The sequence below is a fragment of the Oryzias latipes genome, chromosome 6 (assembly GCF_053564925.1).
Source record: "Oryzias latipes strain Hd-rR chromosome 6, Olatipes_Hd-rR_3.1".
In the NCBI taxonomy this organism is placed as follows: domain Eukaryota; kingdom Metazoa; phylum Chordata; class Actinopteri; order Beloniformes; family Adrianichthyidae; genus Oryzias; species Oryzias latipes.
In genome coordinates this window covers 25638405-25655565 of record NC_136242.1, presented here as the reverse complement: position 1 = coordinate 25655565, position 17161 = coordinate 25638405, and the positions used below count along the sequence as shown (strand labels likewise).

At 35.2% G+C, this 17161-nt stretch overlaps 1 protein-coding gene across 2 annotated transcripts in view; it reads left to right on the top strand.

Moving 5' to 3' along the window:
• Nucleotides 1–17161, top strand: part of lrrc4ca (leucine rich repeat containing 4C, genome duplicate a) — a 123835-nt gene that overhangs the window by 81615 nt on the left and 25059 nt on the right. The window lies entirely within an intron of this gene.

Sequence of the window (17161 nt, the reverse complement as noted above, 5' to 3'; positions counted from 1 at the left end):
ATTTCAATTTAGCTTTTTACTAGAATGCGGTGATTCACCAGCCATTGTTTCCCCCTTCGATTTCTGAAGGCGACAAGCTCATGGTAGTTATAGTAATCCAGGAATGAGTCATAGTGTGAAAAATATGCACATAGCATCTCAAATATGCACAAGCATCACGCAGAACACAGCAAAACTGCTACTGTCTCGCCCATAGCAGCAAAAAGCAACTATGTCTGCAGCCAGCTTAAACCTTGGTAGGTTGTATAAGAATTGCAACCACAGACAAGATCACTCAGCCTGTAAATTACAGGCTGCCCGTTTCATTCATTCTCTGCATGTTAGAATTTCGATACCACACACAAGGTACCCACATCCCCACAAACACAGTTTACGAGTATAGCTATATGATTATAGTACATGATTAATTAGTAGACAGATTGCTAAACGGTGGCGAACATGGTTAGATGTGCAGAGGAAAAGATTAGAGCCTCCATGGAATTCAATAATGTCCTCCATGCCCCGTTCCTTCTCTCACTCTCTCTCATCATCTTCCCCCGTCCAGTCCTTCCTTTCTTTCTATGTGAAGCTCTTTTTGGGTTAATCATTTCTAGAGGACGACAGCACAGCTTGCTGAACAAGTGACACAACATGGAGGTGGATTCTTTAGCATCCTGTCTGTGATCACAGTCGCTTTATGCCATAACCACATATTTTGCACCACTACCGTTTCCAGCATAGTAGAGGTAACACCATTTAATGCCCTGTTTTACTCTTGTATATTTAATTTGCCTGACCTGCTTCCTTATTTTCTGTATATTTACTTGTCCTTTCACTTAGGCACCACTAGGGAATTTTGCAGTATTAATGATAATTCATTAGATCCCTTCACCTTTCTTGTCACTGTGGGACTTTTTCTTTCTTTTACTTTTTTAACTCACAAATCCAGTGGGAGACAAATGTTCCTAATGATTTGTTTGCATACTGGGGACACGTCCAGCTCTTATAGATGGCTTTGGCACCCGGGCCCTTTGCAGCTTCCCCGTTTTCAATAGAATGTGCTTTTAGTGTATCATTGTACTGTCCCTAAAAATAGAAAGAAAAATGCTCGCATACATCCTATTAAAACAAAATATTTATGTAAGATTTTCTTTAAAAAAAAGTTCTGGTTTGTATGCACAAACTGGGAGAAATTATATCAAAGTACTCCATAATCACAGAAAACATGAACTGATTGCATTAAAATGTAAAAATAGAAAAAACATTTAGGTCTTTGGATGTTCCCGCTTGAAATCACAGGGAGATAGTGGTCGTTTAGTTTGCCCAATGTGCATGTTAGTCTGCATGGGGCTCTCTTAATCAATGTGGTTGCAAACTGTGATGTGATGTGACTGCTAACATGGAGTCTCTCTGTCTCCCTCTTCCCTCTTTATACACACACCCATGCACGCACACACACACACTCCCAGGGTCTCCAGCTAAAAGTTAAATGTCTGCCAGCTGAGCGTGTCCCTCAGTTGGGCTTTTGTTCGCCTCCAGCTGAAGCCCTGTAATTTCTCTGCCAGTAATTTGTCAGGTCTGAAAGCTTAAGGGTGCAGAATTTGTTCAAAGTTCTGCAGCAACACAAAATTTAAGAATGTGTTCAAATTATATTCTGACAACAGCAGCATGGAGTCGAGAATAAACTATTATTGTGAAAATTTCACAATTGTCTGATTTAGCTGTTATTATATTAATTCATATGGATTGCTTGTTTCTGTACTTAAGCTACAGGAGCTCATTTAAATAAAATGCATTATTTGCAGTTTAATGTGGGTAATCGTATTTCTGAAGAAACAACGTTGACTGCATGTAACTGTTGGTTTTGTCTCCTCACCAACGCATAATTTCATAAATGGTTGTAGTCACGCTTTGACAATGCTTAGATGCAGGTGCAATTCTGAGTGCTTCACGCACTTTGTAGTGCTGAGTGCTCTGGCATCAGCTGTATCAGAGGTGTGTTCCCCCTGTGTTGTGAGCAAATCGGAAACAAAGCTGGGTATCTGTTTTGTTCTAAACCATGCTTTTTTGATTCCAAATTAAATTCACAAGCCCTGGAGACTGCATCTGAAAGACTTATCGCACATAACTTACAAAAACACAGACATGAAAGGAAAGCATGCTGTAGAAGGGATACATTTTTGTGGATTATTTGGTTTCCCCACAGATTTCTCTTTTTAGTTTATGTTGGCCTGGCTGATTTGATCCATGTACAAAGGAATGGCCTTAAAAATAAATATTAAGGACTTATCCTTTTACTTAGAAGATTATTTATTCATGTGATTCAAGCCTGGTTATGAGTATCACAAAACATGAGTAATGCAACAGTTTTCATGAATTCAGCAACCCTTTATTAACAAGAAAATAAAGTACTGGATTTTAAGGAAATGTAAAAATGGATTCTCACTACCCTTGTCTGTTTCCTCACATTATTTCTTTTAGCTTCCCACTGAATTTCCACAGAATGCTTTACTTGTCATCCAACCTCAATCTTTGTAGAAATCAGGGTTAGATGACAAGAATTGCCATTATGTAACTCCTGTTTAAAAACAAACACTTATTTATATATATATATATATATATATATATATATATATATATATATATATATATATATATATATATATATATATATATATATATATATACCAAAAAGCTATATTTGTTAAGCCTTACAATGCAAATTTTCAGTGGTTTGACCAGGCACATTCTGTGTTACTTGGATTCATTAAGTAGGTGAACTTTTTTTAAACCAATTATTGTATACAATATAACCTCCATCCATCCATCCATTTTCTATACCATTTTTTTCCTTTTCGGGGTCAAGGGGCTGCCGGAGCCTATCCCGGCCACTTGTGGGCGAAGGCAGGGGCACCCTGGACAGGTCACCAGTCTGTCGCAGGGTATAATATAACCTGTAATAGTTAATTTAATTTATGTATCTGACTAATTTGTCACCATATATGTGTGTCAGCAACACTTGGGATCCCAAATAGCCCTTTTACCTATGTTCATTTTGTGATACATTAACTTTTTTAAAAGGGCATCACCTTTTTGGATTTCTTAAAAAAAAAGAAAACGATATTAAAAAAAAACAACCAGCTTCTCAGAGTTCACAGAACAGTTTTGAAGCAATGGTTCAATCAGGTTTTTGTGATGTATGCAGTTAGATTATCTCTCTCTTTTTACTGAATTTCGAGGGCTTTGGAATACAGTATTTATCTAATTTCAGCATAATGCACAACATTGTGGCAGAGGTCCAAAGTGAGAGCCGTTAGCAGCAAGGGAGGCAGACAGAATATTAGTCCAAGGACAGACACAGAAATTTACTTTACGTGGGCATGTGGAATGAAAAAAAATCCTGCTCAGGCAAAGATGTAAATCATAACCTTTTTTTTTTTTTTGTACTGCTAGTAAAAGATGAGGAAAACCCAAACACCTGCTGCATTTCTTCTAGAACATCTTTTTTTTATCCATCTGTTAAACATCAGTCAATATACAAGAGCACATGTACAAAATAATGTCCTTCAAAAAAGCACATTCATGGTGAAAATATGTACATGGGGCCCAACAACTGATTATGTTTATATGGGGACTGTGGAAGAGCTTGAAAGCAGGAGGTTGACAGCAGTGTGTGTTTTGAGTGTGAGTGTTGCTGTTTTTTTGTGTGTGTATTTCTTTAGTATTTGTATGAAAACCAGACCTATGACAGACCTCAAAAGGAGCATTTGTCAATGAGCAACAAAAACCGGGCACTTAAATACACTAAGGGGACTAATTACAAACAAGAAACAGCTGTGTTAATTAGCAACCAAAACCAGGTGTTAACATGAGGGGAGGGCAGAAAGGAAACAGAATCTGAAATCTTACTTCAAAATAATATCAGTTAACACAAACATTCTAATAATCTAAAGAACTGAAGTTATCCAAAAAACGTTAACTAAGATAAACAGATCCTCTGAAAAAATCTTTAATAGTGCATAGTAAAAAAATAGATATGTTACATTTTTGTTTACAATAGAGAAACAAAAATGGTTCTTAAAATATAACCCTGTTCCACAGCAGCTATACAGCAATATGTCAGTTACAAAGTTACAATTTTTGTTACATAGTTACAATATTTTTTTATTTTTAAGTTTTTAATTTTGCTTTCCCCATTTTTTAGGTTCAGTTTATTTATTATGCTTTTAATCCTTGACATGTTGGAGTGACTTTTCCTAATAGGTCATCCCCATTAATCAGTCAATGATGTGTTATCTTGATTAATAAGCTAAAATGCCACACCATTCTATGCACCTGAATCTCTACTATCTGAACCATTTTATTAAATTTGGAATGATCACATAAATAATTGGCCCACTAAGTTTTAAAGAGTGATTTACCCTCTTAAGACCCGGGCTAATATTTTAGCTAACCATCTACACACAAAGTCATAGGACCCCAACTACTTTGGTAATATCACCTAAAATGTGATGTCCAAGCATTTGGGTGCCAGGACTTTAAAAAAAAAAAAAAGCTGAAGTAGGTTACATGTACAGTTGTAAAAATTAAATTTACACACAAACACAATTTCACAGAAACTGTTCAAATACTGAGGGCGGTACACTTTTGATACAGCACAATTATTGCTTAATGCAAATTAAATTAACAGTTAAGATTTAGAACTCTAAATAACAACAAAGAGTTTTTGTTTATCTGTATGTGGTGTCCATGTATGGAAAATTTAGCATTGTAGCCCATTTTTTAAACTTCCTAAGAAAGGGAAACAAGAATTGGCCTTATTTCCTATACAATAGCAACAACAGTTTTTTTTTTAGTTTTTTTTTTTTTAACTAGCCTATACAATAAAATGATTCATAACTCATGTTTTTTGTTTCATCACTTTGAGAATCATAATGTCATTTCACGAATGAAAAAGCATTTATATAAATATATGGGTATGATTTTTACAGATGCAGTAATGTATATGAATACATTGAGCATGGCACAAATCTCGATCCAAAACCAAACTGCACGTTACACTATGAAAGCAAATCGTGGGGAAAGTCAAGTGTTGTCTCCCTAATGCAAACCAGTACGTTTGTTGTGCTAAATTTAAGAAGAATCTAGTATTTACTGTTTTTTTTTTTTACATAACACCAGACTGAAACCAACTGAAAGGCTTATCTTCATTTTTACTTGCTTATTAGCAAATTAAAAATATACATTTTTAAATTTTATTTATTTATTTATTTTTTTGGTGTTGTTTTGTAATACACAAATCATACTGTATATCAAACCGAAACAAAACTATGACCTAAAATTGAGGTTTGAACTGAATTGTGGGGAAAGTGAATCGTTGCATCCCTTTATGCATGAGAAACCAGGGATATACCACTTAGACATTTAAGAAGGGGGTGAGATTTAATGAGTTACACAGATTTTAAATATGAAGTATTCATCACATATGTTCATTTTTATGTTTTGTTTTGTTTGTTTTCTGTTTAACTTGATTTATTTATAAAAATGTGAGATATGTTTTAAATCAACATTATTCATATCATAAAATAACTTTAAAAAAATGATAAAATAAACTTTATTTATTTTCTATCTATTCAAATTAGATGCTATTTCTTGCGCAATTGTAGGTCAACCTTTTTTGTAAAGTTTTACAAAAGTATAGACTAAAATGACAAATACTTAAAATAGAGTTTGGTCCAGGTATGTTATCAAATTTACAATGCACCCTAAAAATAAAACAGGGAAGTGTGATAAACTTTAATACAGGCCATATTATATCACACAATCTCACTTGGAGGGGCTCTTGGTTAAAAAAAAGTGATATGAAGCAGATCAGCTGCTTTCTTTCAGCTGTTTTTGTGTCTCCCTAGCTTTATGACACATGCATAACCCTGTCTTACGGGGAAACTCTTATCATTTTTATTTCCATCCCCTATTTCTGAGAGCTCTCTGCTGGTTTCTCAGAGCAGTTTGATCTGCATGTGAAGTGTTAGGTAACAAAAAAATACAAGGAGTCGTTAAAAGTAACAATGAGAAGATGTGGTGTAATCTGTTGAATTGCATTCCATTTTTTAAATATTAATAAAACATTTCTGAATAGAAAAAGACCAACATTTTATGATCTCTGAAGTCGCAAAAGAACAAATCCTTTACTTTTAAAGTGGATGGGTTTTTTTTTTTTTTTCTGTGAGGAATTGTTTAACTACCAGGCCTGACCTGAAGAATCTCCTCTTGTCCAGGATCAAAAAAGCTGTCGTAGTGTTACACAAGTGCAGGGTTGGAGTCTTCAGTTAGCCAGAAAACAGAGAGCAATGACCCATGCTGAGGTTTTGCTTCGATAATTAAAGTTCATTGCTTTCCACTGTGCTTTTTTATTTATGGCGTAATTCAATTTGGCATGGGGGGACTAAATAAAAAAATAAATAAAATGCACTTTAGAATCTAATTGATGCCGGTTTCTCCATATTCCTGCATCCTCAGCATTCTTTGTCTCCGACCAATGAATTTAACTAGGTGGGGGTGTGAATTCAGAGGGACATAGAATGAAGGAGGGAGGCAACGTGAGGGATAGTCAAGGAAGGAGAGCAAACAGGGAGGTTGTCATGATGTGGTGGGGCTGAAAATTTGATGCCTTCTACATCAATTGTGAGCCCACGGATTTGAGAGGCATTGAAAGCACAGACCATTTAGTCTATTTTCTCGTTAAGGTTGTGAGGAAGATTAGCACCGCCTCAGCTTGTTTCTATTTGAGGTATAATGAAGTGTATCTCCGTACAAGCCCCACTCCACTTGTGCAGCAGATCCTCTATCTCCCAGTCACCCTGCTCTCTGTATAAACATTTTAAAGCATATAGCGGCTTCTGAGCCTTCGCTGTTTCTGTCACACCAACAGTACAAGAAAATAACTGCGTTGCTTTGGTGTTGTTCAAACATTTCACATATCGAACAAGTAGTCCCACAAGAGATGGAGCAAAAAATCTTAAGATTGCGTCACATCTGTGCCCATTTTTGTGCTGGAAAATTACGTCCACTGTGGAGGTTTTTTTTTTACAAAAAAAAAACGTAAAATTAATCTATTTTGCTTAGCTGTTAAGTATTTTTTACATTTCCAATTACTTTAATCTGATTTTATGGACTGTTTTTCTTGTTTTTGTTTAATGTGTATCTGCCTTGGGGGCTTTTAATATACCCATTGTTTTACTATTATTTTCATTATTTAATGCAAAGATTTGAGCACAAGTTAATGGCTCTATAAAAATATTTGGATTTTTATATACATTTGATAAGAATACACTCCTATGGAAAAAAAAAAACAAACCTCAAGGGTATTTGTTGTTTGTAATGAACTTTGCTCAAGTTTAGATCTAAACAGAATAGCCCATTTTGATTTGGTTATTCGTTTCAACATTACATTAAACTCTGCTATGAGCAAAGTGAACTGTGAGGCTCTAAATTCAGTTATTCTCTGCTCATTTTCCTTCTCACCTTAAACTATTATTCAGTACAAAATTATGATTTTGCAGTACTTGTGGCTTTTATCCATTTTTGTGTGTTTATTCTGCCCTTTTATAACTGTCCACACCTGGATTCAGTTTTATTGTTTCCCCTGTGCCTTGTAGACCCACTTTATAGCACTCTCAGATTCAAGTTTGGACTGTTTTATCTTTTGTTATTCCCTTTTTAGTCATAGTTATTTGTTTAGAGCTGCCCATTTAAATATATTTGCTGTTGAGTTTTAACCTGCCTGATTAACGTTTTCCATTATTATTGTAATTTGACAAAAGCAGAACTTTAAATTAATAAAAACAACTTACCAGAAAATGTTCAATAATTTATTTTTCTAAGACAGAAATAGTCACATGATAGGTATGTATTTGCACCTACATTGAGATGCCACATAATACATGTACACAGCAGGAGTGGCTCAGGCACTGACATGACACTGCAGGGTGATGTACACTAGCTCTAGTTGTCCTGGAAATAAGGGGAAAAACTTGGTCAGGAAGTTCCTGAGTCTTGATTTGTAAACTTTACTGCTGTCTACCTTTGTGACCGTATATTCTGTCATGTTTGTGTTGGAAAACAGAAACTCCTGGGGCTCAACGCTCTCACCAATTGAGACTTTCTACAGCAGAGCTCTGCTGCTGAGGAGCACATTACCGTTGCAACAATGTCATCTTAATTATGTACTTGCTCAAAACCTGCATAACCACAAAACCTAAAACCTTCCCTTGATGGTAGAATAAGGAAGGCATTGACTTAGATTGGACCTTGCCTACTCTGTACGGTTCTCATATTTTTAGTATCTTGACTTTTTGCAGCGAAGGGGAACCTCCCAAATGACCTGAATATAACAATGCATTTGACAACTTTGTTCATTAAGTGAAACTGCAAGCAGACAGGCGACTTGTCATTGCCTCCCATGACGACGCCAGAATCCCTTGAACAGACCATTGAGAGGTGGCTTTCCAAAGTTTTCATAGCCCTACTGCACTGGTTCCTCATAATTCACTCTTAGGTACCAACCAAGACATTCACACCCCAAATTCACCTGAACAGGAAATGAGATGATGAAAGGAAAACACACCAGAGAACAGAGAAGGACAAGCAGTTCTTTTAATGACTCGGAAGTGTAATGGGAATGCTGTTAATTAGGAGGGTTGGGATAAAAGCTCTACTTCCCACGTAGAGACAGACAGGCCAGGGAGGAGCACATAGAAGCATGTAAACTTAGCCTGTTTCATGCATTACAGCTGAGCAAAGCCAAAAAGAGCTCTGTGGACCACTCAAGTGTGGGAGGAATAGTTTGACTGTGATAGAGGCAAAGATAGTACTGGGAATGAGAGCAACCCCTTTATCCCCTTTATTTTTTTCTCTTCCTCCCCCTTTTCAGAGAGAAAATGGTAGCTCCTTGGTGAAGATCTTAAAGGTAAGAGATGTAAAGTGAGGAGAAGGGTTGTGGATGGAGAAAAGAGGCAGTAGTCCCCAAGGGGGGTTATGTCTCCAGTCAGTATTTCCTTTGGGGATTTACCCACCACCAAAAATAAATAAGTAAGCTTTTTTGACAGACACTATTTTCTGTGATACATAGAGCTTTCCCATGTGCAGTATTCACTTTCGGGCTATCTTCACCTCAATGTTAGAATTCATGAATTAAAACCCACGACAACGTAGGGATGTAAAAGATACCGATCGAAAAATCTAGCTACGAGAGTAACAGCAGAATCAGTTGAAAACCACAGATACAAACATCAGGAAGTAATCGATTTCTGGCAACCTTTTTTTTTTCCTGTTGTGCTTTTTTATGTACATGTGATACAAACAAAAACACATCCAATCACAAGCTTGTCTCCATGTTCGGTCACTTATAGTTAGCTGAAGGTGAACCACTGCGAGGGACTTATGGTAACCCTTTTTTCACAACACAATTCAAACAATATCCAAATAAATTCAAATGACACCGTTTTTTTAACCACAAAAAACAAAAGAGTCGTTTGTTTTGAATCATGGACCATGTATTGAGATGGGTACGGAATCATGTGGTAGATACTTTATAATAAGCCATTTAGTAAATGCTACCTATTACTAAAGAATATCCCTTTATTAAAAAAGAAAAAGAGAGTGTAGTGCTCCTGGAATCAAAATAATTTCCTATAAAATCCTGTAAAGCAAATTTCTGTTAGTTAGAATTTGGGTTTTCAGTCCTTGTCAAAAAGAATATTACATTAGTACTTATATCTTCAATAAGGGAGCACTTGGTCCCTGTGTGGTCCCTTTGGCAGAGCTATTGTGCTGTGTGGTGGTGATCCAAAGTCATCTGCTGTGAAATTGCTTAAAAAAATGTTGACGTGCTTTCCAAAATACGGACTTTGTAGCTGGACTTGACACGTGCTTCCCGATGCAGAAGGAACACTATGCAATGGAAGGAACGTTTCCTCTATATTGGTTTAATTTGTCCACTTTCTACTTAATTGCTTATTGAGCACAATTATTTTTAATAATGGTTGAGAAGCGGTTGCTCGCACAAAATATCTAATGTCATGCTCTAGTGATTCACATCATAACATCGTGCATCATAATAAAAGTCTTGCATCTGAAACAATCCAGACACTGCATTTTGTATGCTGTAATATTCACCTTCCCTTCTATTTACTATGGACTTTATTTTACATGATATTATAAAACATTGTATTAGAGTCTTTAGATTAGCATGTCAGCATTGCTTACCCCATCATTTATTTCTATTTCTGTACATGTGCTGAAATAAATGTCGTGCTTTCTGTAAATCTGCCAAATAAAAATAAGTTTAGTAATTGTCTGCATTGTCTTAGATCAATTTCAGCCTTGAACCTGTACAAAAAAAATATTAATTTTTTACTGTTTTTCAAAAAGTGTCATGTAAATAAAATCAAAATGTTAAAAAACTATTTTTTTTTAAAAGTTATAAAAATGATGAAATGAGTAATAACAGATATCCATTAAAGGGCTGTTCTATAGATCTTTGTCTGAACTTTTTTCACTCCAAAATAGAATTTAAATGTCGACTAAAAGTCAAAATTTGAATTTCCCAAAGACCTGTAAAAGTACACACCTGTAATTAATATATTACTTAGACGGCCTGCAAAATATGTAAAGTTATGGTCTTTTACATACCTAGTAACATACATAGTTTTTGCATAGTAGAAATTTTAAATAAATAGCAATAAATAATAACTAAACTTTCCAGGGTGAACCCCACCTTCAACCTACAATATCTTGGATAAGCTCCAGCAATCTATGTGACCCTGAACAGAAGATGACTGCAAATCATGATTAGAAAACTCCCATACTTCTCAACACATTAAAGTCCCACTCTAATCATCTTTTGATCTATTGTAGAATTGTACCCAGTGGTCTTTTAATTGTGTTTATGCAGTTTTTAGGAAAAATCAAACAACCTATGTATTTTTTAGGACATAGTTTCTGCATAGCTGCAGTAATTCATTAGAGATTCATCTTTAAATTATGGGCAGGGGTATGAGTGAGCCCAAGCTCATTTCCCATTATCTCTGTTTACACTCTCTCCCACTGGCTTACAGCCCCCCACAATCCCAACCTAACATTAGTGGTACAAGCTAACAACAGAGAGCAATATTGGTGCTAAAGTTTTGACCCAGTTCAGAAGAGGAAAAGGAAGACCTTAATTGATCTATACATGGCGAATGGTAGATGGACTAGGAACTCAGTTACTGTGCCAAATGTGACACCATTTGAGAGTTGCTTTTTATATCTGGAATAATATCCAAATGAGTCAAAGAGAAAGAATGGTACAAAATAATCTAATTTGACAGATTGCCACTTCAGCTGCGGCACGGATCTGCTGTTAGAGAAAGACTCACCTGGTGACTCATCATACTGTCCATCACAGCAAGAACTGAAGTGAATGATGACAATTAAGAGGAAATCCTTCATGCTTTTCTCACTTCTTTTTATTCTTTTCTTACTCTCCTACACCTTTCTTTGCCCGTGTGTCACACTCATTTGCCCAAAGGCTTCTATATCCCACTTTTCCTTGCCTTCTTAATTTGTATTCACCTCTTCTCTCACTCTGAGGTTTTCATCTCTGACATGTATAGCTTTCTTTTTATCCTTTGTCTATTCTTTACCTTGAGTGTTTTCTCCATTTTCTAGAAGTGGTCATGTTTCTTTTTTTCCCTTCAGTTTTTGTGTTGATTGCCAGAAGGTGTACAGGCAGTCAATTTTATTCTAAAGCCACACAAACTGATCTGTATTTCACTTTCCTTTTGGCTTAGTGCATATCACTCATGGCATTGCCTCTCTTCTAACATCTATTTTTCTTCCAAGGTTTTCCTGGCCTTTTGATAATTACTCTTGGAGAAATCCCACATTTGAGGCAAGGCTCTCTTTTTCTTTGACCAATCACGCTGTTTGCTTCCTTTATCATCCATGACTTTTCCTGACTGTCCTCTTCCTTTTTAGGAATTGTTTTTGAGTATAGGCTTTCTTATATATATGTTTGTGTCTGTAAGATTTTATATATATATATATATATATATATATATATATTCTCTTTCCCACTAAACTTAAAATTGGGTTATATGAAATAACAGTGAATTTCATGATGAATATTTTTGGCAGGCCAAGGCAATTAAGTCTTAAATCTTGACCAAGTGACAATAAGTTTTCCATTTTCAAGCCTAAGTATTGCACCCAGATTGGGAGCATTAATGTTCCCTTGTCAGAAGGTTTTAATCAAACACTCCTTTGAGAGAAACCAACAGGACTGCTCTTTCTATCTTTTCTCCTCCCCATGTTTCTTTGTTACTTTATTTTCCTCTGTTGCCCAATCTGTCTGCCTTTCATGCTCCCACAAAATATTTCATACGCCGCCTCCAGCTTCAAATCTCTCCGGACTCCAAATGCTAATTCAGTCAGACATTTAATCAGACATATTAATTCTAAATCTCCCCTGAATGGAGTAATTCTTCTCCAGAGTGATACTTGTTTCTTTGTTTATTTGTGTGTATGCAAAAACTCTTAAGTTTCAAACTTTTTCTTTAATAAGCAAATGAAAATGTCATTACATTTTTTGTCAGTGAGTTAAAAAGACATAATGTGATCAGTCGTGGATCGTGCTGTGTTGTAGTCCTCCACCTATACAGACATGTGCTTTTGTCCATACGTAGGTGTATTTTGTGTCATTTTTGAAAAGCAGCATTTTGCTTTGCATACACGGTTATAAGCAACTTTTGGCTATTTTTGTTAACCACTTGATACCAATATGCATCAAAGTCCTTTTTCCCCAAAAATAACATTATGTTTTGCATCTACTTAAAAGCAAAAACATAAGTCACATTTTATTTTCTTTATAGCTGGAAATAAATGCAGGCGTCACAGGGTTAAGAAGGGAGAAATCTGAAACTTTGTTGCCAGTTTCAGTGTTTGACGGCTTTATAAGCTCAAAGTAAGGATGGATTGTGAGGGAGACTCTGAAATGGAGTCCGATAGTTCTGTAAGTTAATCATATAAGCCCACCAAGACACGATGTACACAGCTTAGTTGTATTAATTAGAATCATTTTTAGGGTACAGATTTAGTTGCATTGTAATTTAATTAAGACCCATATCATGGACAGTAAATGAGAGAATTACAAAACTGCAGCCTTTTCTTTCAGATAATTGTGTTTGTGCTAATACATGTTGTGGAGCCACTTAATTGGAATCATCTCGCCACATTATCTGACTTTTCAAAATAAGAAAGCATAATATCTATCTATCTATCTATCTATCTATCTATCTATCTATCTATCTATCTATCTATCTATCTATCTATCTATCTATCTATCTATCTATCTATCTATCTATCTATCTATCTATCTATCTATCTATCTATCTATCTATCTATCTATCTATCTATCTATCTATCTATCTATCTATCTATCTATCTCTTGTTCTTTACTGTCCCTCAGTGCTTCTCCCAGACACACATGGATTTGCCATTAGATAATGACAAATGACGGGCACAGCTGAGCTGATTTCAGCACTTACTGCTCCTCTGGGAGCCTGTACTCACCATACTGCAAACTGCACTCCTCAACCCCACCAAAGATCTTAATTGAACGAGTGGCTGTGCACCCGATTGATTCAGCCTGACATGCATTTCTGGTCACTTCCACAGGGTGATGTAGTGTGACCTGCAGGTCAAAATTTGCTGAGATCTACAGCAGAAGGCTCCAACATTTGTGTTGATTTGTTGGACCATTACTTTGTGAAAGAGATTTAAAAAAAGGGACTTCAGTTTTTTTTTTTTTTGGAATATGTTTATTTTTATTTATTTGCTTAATTTTAATAGCACCAAAAGACATAAAACTTTACATCTTCTACATACGTTTTTGTTCTATAGATTTCAGAAGACTTTTAGCAGTGCACAGGTTACAATACTTTAAACTTACAGTAGCAAAGTTTTTACTTTTTTATAAGAGGCTCTGCATGAAAATAAAAACTTGGTATAAAAAATGTATTTGATGGGCAAAACAGTCATATGTTGAACCGTATGCTATTAAGACTTCATAGCCATGGCTGCTGCATTACTGCCTCTTAGTTAAAAGACAAAATGTTACAGATTGACTTGAAAAAAAACAAACTGCCTCGACTTTGTTTGATCTCCCGTCTTCTACCTCAAAGATGCAATGACAGGTAAAACAGCAGCTGTCTAACAGATCAGACGAGCTTTATATTTCAGGTTTGAGCACGACTCTCTCTTCTTGATTAGAGGAAAAACATAAACGTCGGGATGCGCTTACAGGGTTGATATGCGTTATAAAAAAAATAAGGTGATTCATTATTTTGTCAAAGGGGGATTAAAGTCAAAGTGGATGTGTGTTTGAAGTGAGGGGAGAAAGGTTTACAACATTGATGATTTTTATAATGAAAAAAGATGACAATTTAGATCTTCTACTAATCGTTTGCCATCTCTTTTCTTTTGTTTTTCTCTCCTTTTCCTTCTTTTCCTTTTTCTTTCCTCCTTTCTCCTTTTTTTATTAATTTACCATCTCAAGGCAAGTTGAATGTGGGAATATAAAGCACTGAATATTCCTTTTTTTGTCTTTTTATGACCATCAAGAATCATCCTGTCAGTGCCTTATCAGCTTTGATTTGACCTGGTATACAGAACTTCTTTCAAGCATCAAGAAGATTTATGAAATTGTGCAATGAAAGTTTAAAAAAGCATTTGATAAAGATAATATACATAGTATATTGAATGTGTTGCAGGGCAGAGTTTTGAATAAATCCAATACATGCAAGGAAATACACACTGATAAACAAAAGCAAATTTTAGAGATATCAATCGAATCTTAACGTTGACAAAAAGGAAAGGAAATAGAGCACTGTTGTCTACTAAACCGCAATTTTAAATGTCATAGAATGGGACGAATGCAGCACAAAACAGGCAGCCAGCTGATAAATTAAACATGTGTATCATGGAAATTAAGGAGCTGCTAAGTTGTCCACAAATAAGTAAACTAGAAAGAGACTGAGGACTTATGTAAAGCATAATGACTATACTGATGATTTACAATGAGACCCAAGTGAGTTGATTTTACAAAACAAAGGAACCCATAGATTTAAATGTAAAAGGAGACCACTGGTGATGTGATTAGTGATATTAGTAAGGGTCGTCAATAACACAACAGTACTCCACATTCAATAAAGCAATACATTGTGACTGTCTTGTTGAAATTAAGGGCTTCAAATTTCCAGCAAGTTTCCTGCAGCAAGACAGAAATATCCATTCCACAATCTACAATTTTGAGAGAATTTAACAGATTAAAAAAAAAAAAAAAGAAAACCTTGAAAAAATGAGTTTGAAAAATGAATGATTGAATCGCCCTGCGACTGACTGGCGATCTGTCCAGGATGTCCCCTGCCTTAACCCACGAGTGGCCGGCCGGGATAGGCTCCAGCAGCTCTATGACCTCGAAAGGAACAAAACGACTTAGAAGGTGAATGATTGAATAATAAATCTAACTTTCCTTCTAGCTTGGTTTTTACATGTGATAAGAATTAGTATCAGCTTTACTGGCCAAATGTGAGCGCACATTCATGGAATTTGACTCTGGTGACTTATGAATTTATGGACAAGGACAAAGCAAACAAATACATGGCATAAATGTTAATGTGAATTGTATCTACCTTAATTACCAAACTTTTTCATTAACTGCTGTTGTGGCTAAATAACACGTTGTACATTTGTAATAAATTAGTTGTGGAAATGACCTAGTAAAAAGACCTGGGAAAAAAACATAAAAAAGCAACACATTTTAACACGTTTTTCTTCCCAGTCACATAATTTCTATATTTTAAAGACCCACTCCAATGAAAATCATGTTTTTGGTGTTTTAGCATGTTCATTTTTCTCATGATGCAAGACATAAAGTTAAGTAAGCTTTAAATTGCATTTCTAAATATTTCTTCATTCAGATTAGTGTGAATCAGGAGCAGACACAAAAATGCAGTTGGAAAAATCCTGTAGGTGTGGCGTAGAAGCTACTACAACAAGCCACACGTTCTCTGCTCTGGTAGACAACTCATGTACATCTTTGCTTTCCTCATCTGAGCTGGCATTTGGGTCAACACTGTACGGCTGGATAGCTCCAATATTGCTTGCCATGCAATGACTCTCTAAATGTGTAACTTAGACTCTTTATCACTTATTAAAACCAGTTTAAAAACTCACCTGTTTAAACCAGCTTATTCTATTTAACTTCCATTCTTCTGTTGCTTTAATAAACATGTTTATTCCTGTTTTATGTAATTTATCACTTCTAGTTTTTATTATAATGCTTTACAGTGTCCTCTGGTTTCTAAAAAAATAAAGCTTTTGAATTGAGTTATTTAGTATGATGTCTATTATTTTGAAACCTTGACATCACAAACGTATTAGACAAAAAGAGAGAGAGGTCTTTTTATTTTAGCTATAATGTGAGCACAGAAATTTAGCTCAAACTAAATAAGATGGAATGGTGCAGAAAAAAACAGGAGCTGATGAAGAAAATATGATGTAATAAATAAATAAAATGGTTAATAAAGTCAAAATGAACTTGTCTAAAATATTTAAACCAGGAGTAGAGCAGGGGGGGGGGGGTATTAGTATAAATATTTACAAAAGAAAATATTACAAAGAAAGTATTTATGCAAACTAAATTAACAATTGCAAAAACTGAAAGATGCATACAAAAATGTTCGCAATATGTATGTTTGATCATTTAATTTTGAATCGTTTTCCACCCTGCTGTTCTCATTTGCCGACCTTCCAAAGTTTTTTTCTAGCTCTGCCACTGATTCTGAATGTCGTTCTTTGCTGCCACAGATAAATGAAATTTCCCCATTGTGGGATTAATAAAGTCATCTATCTATCTATCTATCTATCTATCTATCTATCTATCTATCTATCTATCTATCTATCTATCTATCTATCTATCTATCTATCTATCTATCTATCTATCTATCTATCTATCTATCTATCTATCTATCTATCTATCTATCTATCTATCTATCTATCTATCTATCTATCTATCTATCTATCTATCTACGAGCTTTAGCTGGTGTTTTTGTTAGAACTGAGTGACTTTATCAGCAGAATT